This window comes from Rutidosis leptorrhynchoides, chromosome 6, assembly GCF_046630445.1.
Source record: "Rutidosis leptorrhynchoides isolate AG116_Rl617_1_P2 chromosome 6, CSIRO_AGI_Rlap_v1, whole genome shotgun sequence".
Classification (NCBI taxonomy): Eukaryota; Viridiplantae; Streptophyta; class Magnoliopsida; order Asterales; family Asteraceae; genus Rutidosis; species Rutidosis leptorrhynchoides.
In genome coordinates this window covers 33,806,939-33,824,933 of record NC_092338.1, presented here as the reverse complement: position 1 = coordinate 33,824,933, position 17,995 = coordinate 33,806,939, and positions in this window count along the sequence as shown.

Sequence of the window (17,995 nt, the reverse complement as noted above, 5' to 3'; positions counted from 1 at the left end):
AATAAAAGATTTGATTCGTAAAAGTGAAAGTAAAATTTCATATGTATTAGTCAAAAAGAAGTAATTATTTACTTTATTTTATATAACGTATATGTGACGATCCGAAAATTTCTGACCAAATTTAAACTTTATCTTTAAATGATTTAATGTTTTCAACACGATAAGCAAAGTCTGTAATGTTGAGTCTCAAGTTTTGGAACTATATTCATTTAATCAATTATTCTTTGACTGTTCTCGACGATTCACGAACAATATATATATAACTTAATGTGCATATATATATATATATATATATATATATATATATATATATATATATATATATATATATATATATATATATGATTTCAAGTTATTTAGTAAACGATAGTAACATTCGATTATTGATTCGATTAATATTTAGATAAATTAACTAAAACGTTTAAGATGAACCAGTAAAACACTAATTTGCTACAGTATTTTCGAATTGCTACAGTACCCGAAAAGCTACGGTGTTTTCGAAAATCACTATTTGCTACAGTAAAAAAAACTTTGCTACAGTAAAACACTATTTAAATTAAGTAAAACAATATAATATATAAATAATTATTTAAATTATATATATTATTATAACATGTCGACGAGAATAAAAACAAACGTATATGAGCTGTGAAAAGGGGCCATGCGATCACATGGTTTCCCCTCACATTCCCCATGCGATCGCATGGAGGCTGGGGACAGAAGACACAATAAAGCTCGATCATTTTTGGCCAATTTATATGATCTCAATCTCTCTGTCTCTCTAATTTATATATTATTATTATTATTATTATTATTATTATTATTATTATTATTATTATTAAGATTAATATTATTATTAATCTTATTATTATTATCAGTAGTATTAATATTATTATTATTAGTATTATACATAAAATACTATTACGAAGTAATGCTCAAATGATTTCAAACCGAGTTTTCAAATGAGTCAAAGCTAAGGAAACTATGGGTTATAGCTATGGAGGTTATGGGTAATGTTCGTGGGTATTGTTTGCAAATCAAACCTAGTGTTTATCATCTCTGTTACGTCTACGTACTTTCCTACAATATTGAATCACAATATTGATACGTGTCATAACCCGTCCTTAACCATAAGAACGAGTTAGATAACGTATGATTTCATTGCGAGGTATTGACCTCTATATGCGACATTTTTAAAAGAACAACTACATTTATTTTACATTACAAACCATAACTCTTATATTAATACAAGCTTTAGACAATATAAAGATGATTATCTTTTAGCGATAATCTTAGACTTACAAACTTTACATGTGATGATAACAATACGATTTCTAGCATATTTTACATTACAATTCCTCGGATATGCAGTTTTATTTTTGACACAAATATGCATACTCAAGATCTTGCTTAAATTCAACATGTTGCAGCGGAAGCTTTTAGTTATCACCTGAGAATAGACATGTTTAAAACGTCAACATAAAGTTGGTGAGATATAGGTTTAATGCCGGCAGCGATATAAATATAGACCACAAGATTTCATATGTAAACATTTTAATAAGAATATTCTAAGTGGTTGAGCACTTGGTAACCATACTTAACATTTAATCACGTCGCATATTCGCTTTATTATGAAATCTTACTACACCGTACCAAGTGTAGTCACGAAACGAAGTACTGTGCAACCGTTAAATACTGGTCGTCCAGTCCGGTTGGGGTTGTCAGGCCCGATAGATCTATCAACAGGATTCGCGTTTACAATACCGCTGTAAATAATAGTTACCAAGCTATAGGGAAGTATGCCAGTGGTACAACTCAACGTAGAATATATTTTTCAGTTACTTGTGTCCATATCGTAAAACATAAAATACATGTGTTCTCATCCCGAAATATTTAGAGTTTAAAAGTGGGACTATATACTCACTTTTGCCTTGAAGATATATATATTTTGACTTAGTCTCCGGTTGATATCACGAACCTATCCATATATAATATGTCAATATATTTTCATTTTAAACAATCGTCACATATATATACTTATAATACTTTTAATGTCTTCTTAGTCCGTAGTTAGCAATTCAATTTTAATGGTTCATATTTAGGTGTTTAATAAATAAATAAACCCCCAATGAAATAAATAAAACCCCCATCGTATTCGTATTGGTCGGGATTAATCTTGACCCACGGTACCGGTGTTGTCAAATGACGTGTTGCGTACATAAAGTACCGGTTTTGTCAAATGACGTGTTGCGTACAATCATGGGATCTTATGATTAATCTTCTCGTTTTGTTTACGGGTGATCCTGAAATATATAAAATTAAATTATGAGTACATATATATAAAATATCATGTTATTTTAGAAAGATGTGATTTATTTAATTTTTCTCCAATTATTTTCGTGGCTAAACTAGTTTTGGATATCCGATTTTGTTTTGGTCATAGTTTCTTCGTTACAACTCCGTTTTCGTTGGTTCAACTTGACACTTCCTTGGATCGAGTCCCTCTTTAAGAATATGAACTGTAAATACCTTAGTTTGTATTCGAAATCATAGGTCATAGGTCAAACTTTGGTGAAACTTATGAAGTTAATCATTTTCCATCATATAAACAACCTTAAATGATTATTTTTCTAAAAATACTTATACTTTGAGTTAAATCATGAAATTTTTATGTGTTATCATATTCATAGTAAATATCAATTTTCCATAAAATAAGCCTCCAACTCAAAGTTCAAGATAGTTTTTAATTATCCAACCCAAAACAGCCCCCGGTTGCACTCCGACGTCGTAAATTCAGTTTTTAAGGTGTTCTTTGAAAAACCAAGTTTTACCTTGTTAAGTTAGCATATATTTATGATATATTACAGGTCTTGAAGTATTTTAAAAGTTAAGTTAGAAGGATCTATTTAGTTTGCAAACAAGTTTGAAATCATTCAAACTATGTTCTTGTTGTTAAAATTTTATACCATATAATAAGATAGCTATATATATATGAATCGAATAAGGTTATGATCAAAGTTACTACCTCAAGTTACTTGGACAAGATTGCTATAAAATAGGAGTAAAAACCTAGAACCAAAAGAGTGGTGGAGTTGGATGAAAGATTGGAAGTAAACTTGTGTTCTTGGAAGGATTCTTGAAGTGTTTTTGTAAGGGTTTTCTTATGGTGTTTAAGTGATGTTCTTGAAGCTAGATTTTCATAGTGATGGGCTGAGATGGTTAAGGTGTTTAAGGGTTATGAAAGGGTGTTCCTAACAAGCAAAATGATGTAGCAAAGTTGAAGATGGATGGAGTACTTAAGGTGGTGGTGGTGGCGTGAATGATGAGGAACAAAGACATGATCTTTGTTGTATTTTTGTGTAATAATTCATGCATGCATCCAAACTCTAATTACCTCTCATCTAGGGCAGTAATAATGGCTATTTAGGTGGTGATTTGATGTGTATATACTAATAGTAGATACGTATAGAAGCTAGGTATGATACGAGTACATATACTCTAGATATACGTATAGAAATCTTGTGAAAAATGGAATGAGAATTCAAATATAGCTATCTTTTATGAATACACTTATATTGTTTTATGTATTTAAGTCCTTAAAAAGTGATTAAATACATTATATATACGATATATGTATAAACATTATAGGTCATAAGTATTTATATCAAAAAACGTTACGTATGGTTATTGTTTTGAAAACTTAAGTTAGTAGTTTCAAAATATACTTATAACTTATTGTTATTAATACAAAATGAGATATTAAAACATCCATAAATCATGTTAAATATGTATATATACATATATATACACAAACGTATAATTATCATATATTATATAGTTCGTGATATCATCGGTCAAACTAGACGGTCAAACGTTGTGTAAAACTCTTTTCAAAAACATAAGTCTCAACAATTTGGATTGCTTATCATGTTGGTAAGGTTTAATTTATGTAAATATTAATCTTATAAGTATAAATTGATCGAAAAAGTCCGGGTCATTACAGTACCTACCCGTTAAATAAATTTCGTCCCGAAATTTTAAAATCGTACCTATTTTGCGTCACCGGGAAACAAATGCGGGTATTTTTGTTTCATTTGATCCTCTCGCTCCCAAGTAAACTCGGGACCTCTTCGTGCATTCCAACGAACTTTAACGATCGGTATGTTGCTCTGCTTGAGCCGTTTAACTTCACGGTCCATGATCTCGATTGGTTCTTCTATGAATTGTAGTTTCTCGTCAACTTGAATTTCTTCAAGAGGAATGGTGAGGCCTTCCTTTGCAAGACACTTTTTAAGGTTCGAGACGTGAAATGTATTATGTACTCCAGCGAGTTGTTGCGGTAACTCGAGTCGATAAGCTACCGGTCCGACGCGTTCGATAATTTTGAACGGGCCTACATACCTTGGGTTTAGTTTACCCCTTTTTCCAAAACGTATTACACCTTTCCAAGGTGACACCTTTAGCATAACCATGTCCCCGATCTGAAACTCTAATGGTTTCCTTCGGACATCGGCGTAGCTCTTTTGGCGACTACGGGCTGTTTTCAATCTCTCCTTGATTTGTACTATCTTCTCAGTCGTTTCGTGTATGATCTCGGGACCAGTTAATTGTCGATCTCCTACTTCATTCCAACAAATAGGAGATCTACACTTCCTTCCGTACAATGCTTCGAATGGCGCAGCTTTAATGCTCACATGATAACTATTATTATACGAGAATTCTGCTAATGGTAGATATTTATCCCATCCGTTTCCAAAATCGATCACACATGCCCTGAGCATGTCTTCAAGAGTTTGAATTGTTCTTTCACTCTGCCCGTCGGTTTGCGGATGATATGCGGTACTCATATCCAAACGAGTTCCTAGTGCCTCCTGTAGTGATTGCCAGAACTTTGAGGTAAATCTACTATCACGATCAGATATAATGGAAATAGGTATTCCATGCCTTGAAACTATTTCCTTTATATATAATCGTAATAATTTCTCCATTCTATCTGTTTCCTTTATAGGCAAGAAATGTGCAGATTTGGTAAGACGATCAACAATTACCCAAATGGTGTCGTATCCCCAGGCAGTCTTTGGTAACTTCGTGATGAAATCCATGGTAATATCGTCCCATTTCCATTCTGGAATTTCTGGTTGTTGAAGTAACCCTGACGGCTTCTGGTGTTCTGCTTTGACTTTGGAACAAGTTAAACATTCCCCAACATATGTTGCAACATCTGTCTTTAAATTAGGCCACCAATAATGCGTCTTAAGATCTTGATACATCTTTCCAACTCCAGGATGTATCGAGTATCTTGTCTTATGTGCCTCATTCAATATCAACTTCCTTAATCCACCCAACTTTGGTACCCAAATACGGTTTGCAAAATATCGAATTCCATCTTCCCGTATAACGAGTTGTTTCCCATACTTCTTCATTATTTCATTTCCTATGTTTTCTTTAGTAAGAGCTTCTCGTTGAGCCTCTTTGAATTGTGAGTTGAGATTCATGCGAATTTTTATGTTCATTGCTCGAACTCGAATTGGTTCTCGTTCCTTTCTGCTTAAAGCATCGGCCACCACGTTCGCCTTCCCGGGATGATAACAAATTTCACAATCATAGTCGTTTATCAGCTCGACCCACCTACGTTGCCTCATGTTCAACTGTTTCTGATCAAAAATATGTTGAAGACTTTTATGATCAGTAAACACAGTGCATCTAACCCCATATAAGTAGTGTCTCCATATCTTCAATGCAAACACGACTGCTCCCAGTTCTAGATCATGCGTCGTATAATTCCACTCGTGAATCTTCAATTGTCGGGATGCGTATGCAATAACTTTCTTCCGTTGCATAAGAACGCAACCAAAACCTTGTCGCGAAGCGTCACAATATATTTCAAAATCATCGTTCCCTTCTGGTAACGATAAAATAGGCGCCGTAGTCAACTTCTTTTTCAGTAATTAAAATGCACTCTCCTGCTCAGAAGTCCATTCATATTTCTTCCCTTTTTGCGTTAACGCTGTCAACGGCTTAGCTATTCGGGAAAAATCTTGAATAAACCTTCTATAATAACCGGCTAAACCCAAAAATTGGCGTATCTGCATTGGTGTCTTAGGAGTCTCCCATTTTTCAATGGCTTCAATTTTTGCTGGATCAACCTGAATTCCTTTGCTACTAACAACGTGGCCAAGAAATTGCACTTCTTTCAACCAAAAAGCACACTTAGAAAATTTAGCGTATAGCTGTTCTTTTCTCAACAACTCTAATATTAACCTTAAATGCTGCTCATGCTCTTGCTCACTCTTGGAATAGATAAGAATGTCATCAATGAAAACAATAACAAACTTATCTAAATATGGACTACAAACTCGATTCATGAGGTCCATGAATACAACTGGCGCATTCGTCAATCCAAACGGCATGACCAAAAATTCGTAATGACCGTAACGTGTCCGAAAAGCAGTTTTCGGTATATCTTCTTCTTTGAAGCGTAATTGATGATAGCCCGATCTTAGGTCAATTTTCGAGTACACACATGATCCTTGGAGTTGATCAAATAAGTCGTCAATTCTCGGTAGTGGATACCGATTCTTGATAGTTAACTTATTTAATTCACGATAATCTATACACATCCTAAAAGATCCATCTTTCTTTTTAACAAATAGAATCGGAGCTCCCCACGGTGAAGTACTTGGTCGTATGAATCCACGATCCAGTAATTCTTTTAACTGACTCTGAAGTTCTTTTAACTCGGACGGTGCAAGTCTGTATGGAGCACGGGCCACTGGTGCAGCTCCTGGTACTAAATCTATTTGAAATTCTACAGATCTAAATGGAGGTAATCCCGGCAACTCTTCCGGAAAAACTTCAGGAAAATCTCTTGCCACAGGCACGTCGTTGATGCACTTCTCTTTTTCTTTCTTTTCGACTTTATTAACATGTGCTAAGATAGCATAGCACCCTTTCTTCAAGCACTTTTGAGCTTTCAAATAACTAATGAGTTTTAGCTTTGAGTTACCCTTCTCTCCATAAATCATTACTGGCGTTTTATCCTTACGAGGAATGCGAATTGCCTTCTTGGCGCACACAACTTCAGCTCCTATTTTGGACATCCAGTCCATGCCGACTATTACATCAAAACTTCCTAATTCTACGGGTATCAAATCATTCTTAAATGTTTCTCCGGCTAAATTTATTTTACAATCACGGCAAATTTTATCGGCTTTAATTAGTTTACCATTAGCTAACTCAATCATGTACTTAGCATCTAGAGGTAATGATGAACAATTCAATTTAGCGTAAAAGTCTCTACTCACGTAACTTCTATCGGCACCAGTATCAAATATAATAGATGCGGATAAGTTATTAATGGTAAACGTACCCGTAACAAGCTCTGGGTCTTCACACGCCTCTCTAGTATTAATAACAAATGCTCTTCCACGTGTAGATCCATTATTCTTCTCTGGATTCGGGCACTGGCTCTTATAGTGACCTTGTTTTCCACACCCATAACAAGTAATGGTAGCCAAAGCAGTTCTATTTGCATTGGTGGCAGGAGTCTTGGTACCATTTGTATTTGTAACGAGAGCCCTACAATCTTCAGCAAGATGACCCTTTCGATTACATTTGTTGCATACCACATTACAGTAGCCAGAGTGATGTTTGTTGCATCGGTTACATAAACGATTTTGTCCTTTGTAACCAAAGCTTAAACCACTACCCGCACCTTGCGTGATTTCTTGTTTCTTAAAAGATTGTTGTTGGTTACCTCGATCATAATTTCCATTCCACTTTCTTTTGTTACCTGATACCTTCACATCAGTATTGGATACTTTCTTATCCATGATGACCTGATCCATTAGCTCGTTTGCCATGGTTATAGCTTCATGAATTGTCTTAGGTTTCGATGCTGTAACATTTGCCTTGACCTTTTTGGGCAAACCATCTTTGTACATTTCAATCTTCCGTTCTTCGGTTGGAACCAATTCAGGACATAGCAAAACTAATTCCATGAATCGCTGATTGTAGTTGGTGATTTCAGTACCAACAACCTTCAGGCTTCGTAATTCATCTTCCAACTTCCTAACCTCGTTCCTTGGACAATACTCGTTGATTAACATTATTTTGAATTCTTCCCATGGAGTATCATAAGCTACATCTCCTCCTACAGCCTTCACATAATTTTTCCACCACGTGAGTGCACTATCTTGTAAAGTGCACGATGCATACTTGGTCATGTCCTTTTCAACACAACCACTTATTTTAAACACAGTCTCCATCTTTTCTATCCACCGGGTTAAACCGATCGGTCCTTCTGTTCCACTGAATGATGAGGGCTTGCAAGCTTGAAAAGTTTTGTAAGTGCACCCCACACGAGGATTTGGGTTAACTGCAGCACCTCTTGCAGCCTCGACCCATAACATTCTGTCGTTCACTCGCTGATTGATGAGTTCCTGGATTTCTTGTTCCGTCATTCGGTTCAATCGCGCCATATTCTTCTATAAGAATGAAAAGAAAATAATTATTCACATGGAATATTATAGATGTAGTGTATATTTACAGTACATTATAGCTTATTAATAATATGAACCAGGTATTATTATAAAAGCCTTTTCTTCTTATTAGCATTTTATAATTATATCTAGGGTAGTACCTACCCGTTAATGTCCATACTTAATAGCTTAGTACAGAATCAATTACTACCATCTAAATAATACTTAACCATGGAAAATTATTGCATTTCACACTTCACTATTTTACATATGCTTATCTTACATCGAACATTAAGCAAACCGCACTAATAATATTATACAAAACATTATATGATCCCATGGTTTAATACGGCAGCGCATCGTTTGGTCTATTTTCTAAGACGTTTAGGTTCAATGAATCGCCTAACGCTTATCCTAGCTGTCTGCCTATATTTTGGCTGTGGGGCTGAAGAACTAGATGCCGGGATAGAACGAATAGGGATAGCGGGAATAGGGGTGGTAGTGTCTAGTGGAGTTGGTGCCACATCATCCTTACTAAACTCAGGATTTGGATTTTCTAATTCATTAGCCTTTCGTTTCTTTCCTAGTTCGAACTTGTCTTTCGTAATTTCTTGTATTTCTTCCTCGGGTTCACTTTCCTCCTCGGGTTCACTTTCCTCCTCGGGTTCACTTTCCTCCTCGGGTTCACTTTCCGGGTTCTCTATAGTCGGTTCATCCGGAATTTGTGAGTCTTCCCCAAAGATATTATTTTCGTCATCGGATAGGTTAATGACTGAAACACCATCTGAAGATTCTGATTCGGAGTCGCTGAATGTGATAATAAGTTTTGAGCCCGACATCTATCACACAACAACTAACCCATTAGTACTACATAATATTTACATATAAATTTTAACCAACAATGATAAGCAATGGTTGTTAAATCAGATCCGGTCAAAGTCCAGACTTACTAATGTATCCTAACGACTTATCAGTTAGATACACTAATGCAAACCTGGTTCGCTAAGACCACCGCTCTGATACCACATGTCATAACCCGTCCTTAACCATAAGAACGAGTTAGATAACGTATGATTTCATTGCGAGGTATTGACCTTTATATGCGACATTTTTAAAAGAACAACTGCATTTATTTTACATTACAAACCATAACTCTTATATTAATACAAGCTTTAGACAATATAAAGATGATTATCGTTTAGCGATAATCTTAGACTTACAAACTTTACATGTGATGATAACAATACGATTTCTAGCATATTTTACATTACAATTCCTCGGATATGCAGTTTTATTTTTGACACAAATATGCATACTCAAGATCTTGCTTAAATTCAACATGTTGCAGCGGAAGCTTTTAGTTATCACCTGGGAATAGACATGTTTAAAACGTCAACATAAAGTTGGTGAGATATAGGTTTAATGCCGGCAGCGATATAAATATAGACCACAAGATTTCATATGTAAACATTTTAATAAGAATATTCTAAGTGGTTGAGCACTTGGTAACCATACTTAACATTTAATCACGTCGCATATTCCCTTTATTATGAAATCTTACTACACCGTACCAAGTGTAGTCACGAAACGAAGTACTGTGCAACCGTTGAATACTGGTCGTCCAGTCCGGTTGGGGTTGTCAGGCCCGATAGATCTATCAACAGGATTCGCGTTTACAATACCGCTGTAAATAATAGTTACCAAGCTACAGGGAAGTATGCCAGTGGTACAACTCAACGTAGAATATATTTTTCAGTTACTTGTGTCCATATCGTAAAACATAAAATACATGTGTTCTCATCCCGAAATATTTAGAGTTTAAAAGTGGGACTATATACTCACTTTTGCCTTGAAGATATATATATTTTGACTTAGTCTCCGGTTGATATCACGAACCTATCCATATATAATATGTCAATATATTTTCATTTTAAACAATCGTCACATATATATACTTATAATACTTTTAATGTCTTCTTAGTCCGTAGTTAGCAATTCAATTTTAATGGTTCATATTTAGGTGTTTAATAAATAAATAAACCCCCAATGAAATAAATAAAACCCCCATCGTATTCGTATTGGTCGGGATTAATCTTGACCCACGGTACCGGTGTTGTCAAATGACGTGTTGCGTACATAAAGTACCGGTGTTGTCAAATGACGTGTTGCGTACAATCATGGGATCTTATGATTAATCTTCTCGTATTGTTTACGGGTGATCCTGAAATATATAAAATTAAATTATGAGTACATATATATAAAATATCATGTTATTTTAGAAAGATGTGATTTATTTAATTTTTCTCCAATTATTTTCGTGGCTAAACTAGTTTTGGATATCCGATTTTGTTTTGGTCATAGTTTCTTTGTTACAACTCCGTTTTCGTTGGTTCAACTTGCCACTTCCTTGGATCGAGTCCCTCTTTAAGAATATGAACTGTAAATACCTTAGTTTGTATTCGAAATCACAGGTCATAGGTCAAACTTTGGTGAAACTTATGAAGTTAATCATTTTCCATCATATAAACAACCTTAAATGATTATTTTTCTAAAAATACTTATACTTTGAGTTAAATCATGAAATTTTTATGTGTTATCATATTCATAGTAAATATCAATTTTACATAAAATAAGCCTCCAACTCAAAGTTCAAGATAGTTTTTAATTATCCAACCCAAAACAGCCCCCGGTTGCACTCCGACGTCGTAAATTCAGTTTTTAAGGTGTTCTTTGAAAAACCAAGTTTTACCTTGTTAAGTTAGCATATATTTATGATATATTACAGGTCTTGAAGTATTTTAAAAGTTAAGTTAGAAGGATCTATTTAGTTTGCAAACAAGTTTGAAATCATTCAAACTATGTTCTTGTTGTTAAAATTTTATACCATATAATAAGATAGCTATATATATATGAATCGAATAAGGTTATGATCAAAGTTACTACCTCAAGTTACTTGGACAAGATTTCTGTAAAAGAGGAGTAAAAACCTAGAACCAAAAGAGTGGTGGAGTTGGATGAAAGATTGGAAGTAAACTTGTGTTCTTGGAAGGATTCTTGAAGTGTTTTTGTAAGGGTTTTCTTATGGTGTTTAAGTGATGTTCTTGAAGCTAGATTTTCATGGTGATGGGCTGAGATGGTTAAGGTGTTTAAGGGTTATGAAAGGGTGTTCCTAACAAGCAAAATGATGTAGCAAAGTTGAAGATGGATGGAGTACTTAAGGTGGTGGTGGTGGCGTGAATGATGAGGAACAAAGACATGATCTTTGTTGTATTTTTGTGTAATAATTCATGCATGCATCCAAACTCTAATTACCTCTCATCTAGGGCAGTAATAATGGCTAGTTAGGTGGTGATTTGATGTGTATATACTAATAGTAGATACGTATAGAAGCTAGGTATGATACGAGTACATATACTCTAGATATACGTATAGAAATCTTGTGAAAAATGGAATGAGAATTCAAATATAGCTATCTTTTATGAATACACTTATATTGTTTTATGTATTTAAGTCCTTAAAAAGTGATTAAATACATTATATATACGATATATGTATAAACATTATAGGTCATAAGTATTTATATCAAAAAACGTTACGTATGGTTATTGTTTTGAAAACTTAAGTTAGTAGTTTCAAAATATACTTATAACTTATTGTTATTAATACAAAATGAGATATTAAAACATCCATAAATCATGTTAAATATGTATATATACATATATATACACAAACGTATAATTATCATATATTATATAGTTCGTGATATCATCGGTCAAACTAGACGGTCAAACGTTGTGTAAAACTCTTTTCAAAAACATAAGTCTCAACAATTTGGATTGCTTATCATGTTGGTAAGATTTAATTTATGTAAATATTAATCTTATAAGTATAAATTGATCGAAAAAGTCCGGGTCATTACAATACGTGAGCATTCATAACTTATCTTTTATATACTAATGGTTTATCCATGTCTAGTGCTCGAGTATATATATTTATGCATGCTTGTATGCTAAATTTCGTCGTTAAACAGTTTATAATGAATCACGAATTAAATACATATATTACTAATAAAAGGTATATGATATGCATGTTTTTGGAAAGCTAGCGAAAAATCAATAACTTTTCATTTAGATATCGAATAGTTTGGATGAACGGATTAAAAGATATGATCAACTGAATTATGATTGACGTTAATTGAAATTGCTTTTGAATCTGCAATTAAGATTTAAACAACTTGTTTGCGAGATTGATAAAATGGATTTTTAAATATTACCAGCCGAATAAATGAATTCTTATATAAGGCACGTCTCGTTTTGTTGAACAATTGTCAAAACTGACTGTTTTATCATGTTTTAAAGCTTTATAAAAACTATAGTTTAATTTTACAAGAATTGGGAAACTATATGAAATGTTAAAATGGTTCGATTACCATGATCATTCAACTATTGTATTGAGCCAGATTGACTTCTTGAAAGAACTTTTGATAACTTTTGTATGTCGATCTCGAGCATTAGGATTGTGATACACTATGACCAGACCTAGCTTGACAGACATTTATTGACCAACATATGTTCTCTAGGTTGAGATCTACGGTTATTTGGTATTCTGAGTCTCGGTCACGTTTTGGTGAACAATTTTATGTGCTGCTAAGGTGAGTTTCATTTGCTCCCTTTTTAATTGCTTTTGCAATCTATATTTTTGGGCTGAGAATACATGCACTTTATTTTAAACGCAATGGATACAAGTACATACTAAATTCTACACTGAGTTTGAACCGAAAATCCCTTAGCTTTGGTAAGTAGTAACTGCCGGTTATAAGAACTGGTCGGCGCGAGTAGTAGTATATGGATCCATAGGGCTTGACATCCCCGTCTGTTCCAGGTATAGAAACCCTAGCCTGAACTATAAAACAGACATATGCTATTTGAGGTTAATACACGTTGGATTGCGTGTATTGTACATGTTGGTTGCATGTATGTTAAAACAGGGGTACTTATTATAACGTTAAAGTTTAGTTACCAGGTGCTCAATCTTGTAGAATATTTTGATAAACGTTTCTGGATGAAACAACTGAAATCTTGTGATCCACATTTACGTACAGATTATGCAAAACATTAAAACTATGAACTCACCAACCTTTGTGTTGACAATTGTTAGCATGTTTATTCTCAGGTTCCTAGAAGTCTTCCGCTGTTTGCTTATATGTTAGACAACCTATGTGCATGGAGTCTTACATGGCATATTTTTCAAGAAAACGTTGCATTCACCAAATCATCACCATGTATCTTATTTTGACTGCATTGTCAACGGAAGTACTATTGTAAACTATTATCTAAGGTGATTGTCTATATGTAGAAATCATCAGCTGTCGAAAACCTTTGATTTAAATATTCATTTATGGTGTGCCTTTTCAAAAAAAATGCAATATTTACAAAACGTATCATATAGAGGTCAAATACCTCCCTGACGTGTTCGTCCATATGGATTTGGAGCGATCGTCACAGTATGCGATTTCAAAAATTTGCACGAATGAAAAATAAAATAAATTTATTTTTATTAAGTTTTGAGAGGGTCGCACAGTAAAATAGTGTGTGTAAAATTTTGGCAAACAAAATTTTCATATTTCGGAGGTTACAAGTTGGAAAAAAGATTGATGAGAATCGAGTAAAAGACTTTTGAAACTTTCGGGTGATATTTGAGAAAAAATGTTACGAGGTAATGAAAACTGTTGAATTTAAATGTGGTTGATGACTATTAGTAGGGTATAAGTCATTTGACCAAAAATGCTTAAGTGTGAAGTTGTTGCTTATAAGTGAGATACGAATGGGAGAGTATGAGGATGAGAATTAACCACTCATTGATTTTGGAAAATTTCGAACTGGTATGACTAATATCGAAGTAAGAAGGATGATGGTGTAATTATCATCAAGTAAGAAATCTCCTCGGAGTAAGTTAGGATTTAGAGTCGCGTGAGAATGAATATCAGATAAGATTCTTGGGTAGTCCTTAATATAGAATTCGAATCGCTGAAGTGACGGGATACCATTCCCTTTATGTATCGTTGTGCAAGTTTGTCCATTGTATCGGTTTCTTTCATGACTAGAAGGTGAGAAGATTTGGTGAGGTGGTCAACAATAACCCAGATAGCGTCCTAACTGTCTTACCATCTCCGGTAGCTTAGTGATGAAATCCATTGTTATTCCTTCCCATTTCCATTGTGGGATTTCGGATTGTTGTCATGCAACTAATAAGGTTCAGCTTCGGGCTACTTCTCTTCCCGTAAACTATTAATGGCTCACCATTCTCGCGAGGTATACGAATTATCTTCTTACTATAAATAACTTTCGCTTTCATCCTTGAAAGCCAGTTCGTTTCAACTATTTTATCAAGCTTCCTAACTTGATGAGTATTAGGTAAATCCTAAAGTCCATTCCAGCCATCACATCAAGCTTCCTAACTTGATGAGTATTAGGTTAGCCCTAAAGTTCATTCCAACTGTTGCATCAAGCTTCCTAACTTGATGAGTGTTAGGTTAATCTTAAGATTCGTTCCAACCAAATCTTATTATACTATCGTGAAAAATTCTATCAACCTTCTCAAATATTATCTTTTTGTGCGTAGGTAACTAATTCTTTCCAACTACTACTTTAAAATTTCCAAGTTGAGTTGACATGAGGTCATCTCCAAATGACCCACCTGTTAATTTTAAGGTACTACCTTAAATTATTCATCTATCTCTGCCAGCTGACCATTAGCTTTCCCTATAGAATACTTAACTCTCATGGTTGTTAATGGCTTATTAATCATAACACTAAGGTTCTTAGATATAAGGTTTCTATCACTCTAGTATTAAACAACTTCAAGGCAATAAAACATTGTGACGAAACGTTCCTTAACTAAAATCAGGATCCATGCGAGTCTCCATAGCTGAGATAACGATTGCTCTATCGCAAGTAAGTCCAAAGTTTTTCCTATCCGAGAACTTTTTCCTTAAGTGTCCAGGGTGTCTATATCTATATCAAATTTTCGTGTTATCAATCAAGGCCCTTCTTGTATAGTATCTAGGCTACGTGGTTATTCTTTCCCCACCTCTAACAGACTATAATGCGTATACTCAAGTGGTTTCTACCAAAAATTTTCCTTGAATCACTTCATATTCCCTATGTAGTATCATTGGGACTTCTGCATGATCTACTTCGATATAATCACGCTGGCCTGGCGTCATTATATTGTACTAGATCGTACGTTCATTCTAATATCACCCCATATGGTCAATGTAACGTGATCACTTCAAGTTCTACTCAATTTCATCTAATGGTGCTTTAACTATGCTATCTCAAAACAAAATCTACATAATTAATCTCACGGTTTCTCGGTGTGGGTGCGTAGGTTCCGTTGATCATGCATCAATGCCTAAATATCCAGAAATTTTCTTCAAAATGTTCGGGTTCAGGTAATTTCATTAGGTTTCTTTCTAGAAATTCAATCTGGGTCTCTGTCGAGTTGTACGTGTAGCAAGTAGTAATACGATATGTCTTGAGGCGACTCCCCAGTCTTTGGGTATGGCTGAGCATCAGTAAAAGGCACTCTGACCTTGTAAAAGAAGATGCCTTCTCGACTTCTCCAATGCCTAAGAGTGTTAGGGACCCTAGTCCAGAAGCGTCGTTAGATCGCCGAGTAGTGGTGAAGAATGAAAGAGATAAGTGATGGTCATGAAAGCGTACGGGATACGAGTCATCTTGCGAAAACTGAACAACCTTCTAATGTTCATACGTTGTACATGGCTAATTAGGGTGAGCTCGGGGTGCGGTTACTCCGACAAGCCCTCGCATATCTCCTCCTCCGAGGATCGACCTTAGTGGGCGTGTATTCCGAGGGGTACTCCTCCTAGATTGCGTGAAGTAATGTTTCGATCTCTGGAACAGTGGAACGGTAGTAACAGGTGGATTACAATACTAATCCTTAGGGTTAGACGAGCGGGAAAGGGTTCAGAAAAACATCTGAACTAGGAAAAATAAATTCTCCAGGTCGGTATATACACTCCAATGATCAGCTCTTAGCAGCCCATGTGAGTCACCTAACATATGTGGGAACCATCATTTGGCAACTAGCATGAAATATCTCATAAAATTACAAAAATATGAGTAATCATTCATGACTTATTTACATGAAAACAAAATTACATATCCTTTATATCCAATCCATACACCAACGACCAAAAACACCTACAAACACTTTTATTCTTCAATTTTCTCCATCTAATTGATCTCTCTCAAGTTCTATCTTCAAGTTCTAAGTGTTCTTCATATATTCTAACAAGTTCTAGTTACATAAAATCAAGAATACTTTCAAGTTTGCTAGCTCACTTCCAATCTTGTAAGGTGATCATCCAACCTCAAGAAATCTTTGTTTCTTAAAGTAGGTTATCATTCTAATACAAGGTAATAATCATATTCAAACTTTGGTTCAATTTCTATAACTATAACAATCTTATTTCAAGTGATGATCTTACTTGAACTTGTTTTCGTGTCATGATTCTGATTCAAGAACTTCGAGCCATCCAAGGATCCATTGAAGCTAGATCCATTTTTCTATTTTCCAGTAGGTTTATCCAAGGAACTTAAGGTAGTAATGATGTTCATAACATCATTCGATTCATACATATAAAGCTATCTTATTCGAAGGTTTAAACTTGTAATCACTAGAACATAGTTTAGTTAATTCTAAACTTGTTCGCAAACAAAAATTAATCCTTCTAACTTGACTTTTAAAATCAACTAAACACATGTTCTATATCTATATGATATGCTAACTTAATGATTTAAAACCTGGAAACACAAAAAACACCGTAAAACCGGATTTACGCCGTCGTAGTAACACCGCGGGCTGTTTTGGGTTAGTTAATTAAAAACTATGATAAACTTTGATTTAAAAGTTGTTATTCTGAGAAAATGATTTTTATTATGAACATGAAACTAGATCCAAAAATTATGGTTAAACTCAAAGTGGAAGTATGTTTTCTAAAATGGTCATCTAGACGTCGTTCTTTCGACTGAAATGACTACCTTTACAAAAACGACTTGTAACTTATTTTTCCGACTATAAACCTATAATTTTTCTATTTATATTCATAAAATAGAGTTCAATATGAAACCATAGCAATTTGATTCACTCAAAACGGATTTAAAATGAAGAAGTTATGGGTAAAACAAGATTGGATAATTTTTCTCATTTTAGCTACGTGAAAATTGGTAACAAATCTATTCCAACCATAACTTAATCAACTTGTATTGTATATTATGTAATCTTGAGATACCATAGACACGTATACAATGTTTCGACCTATCATGTCGACACATCTATATATATTTCGGAACAACCATAGACACTCTATATGTGAATGTTGGAGTTAGCTATACAGGGTTGAGGTTGATTCCAAAATATATATAGTTTGAGTTGTGATCAATACTGAGATACGTATACACTGGGTCGTGGATTGATTCAAGATAATATTT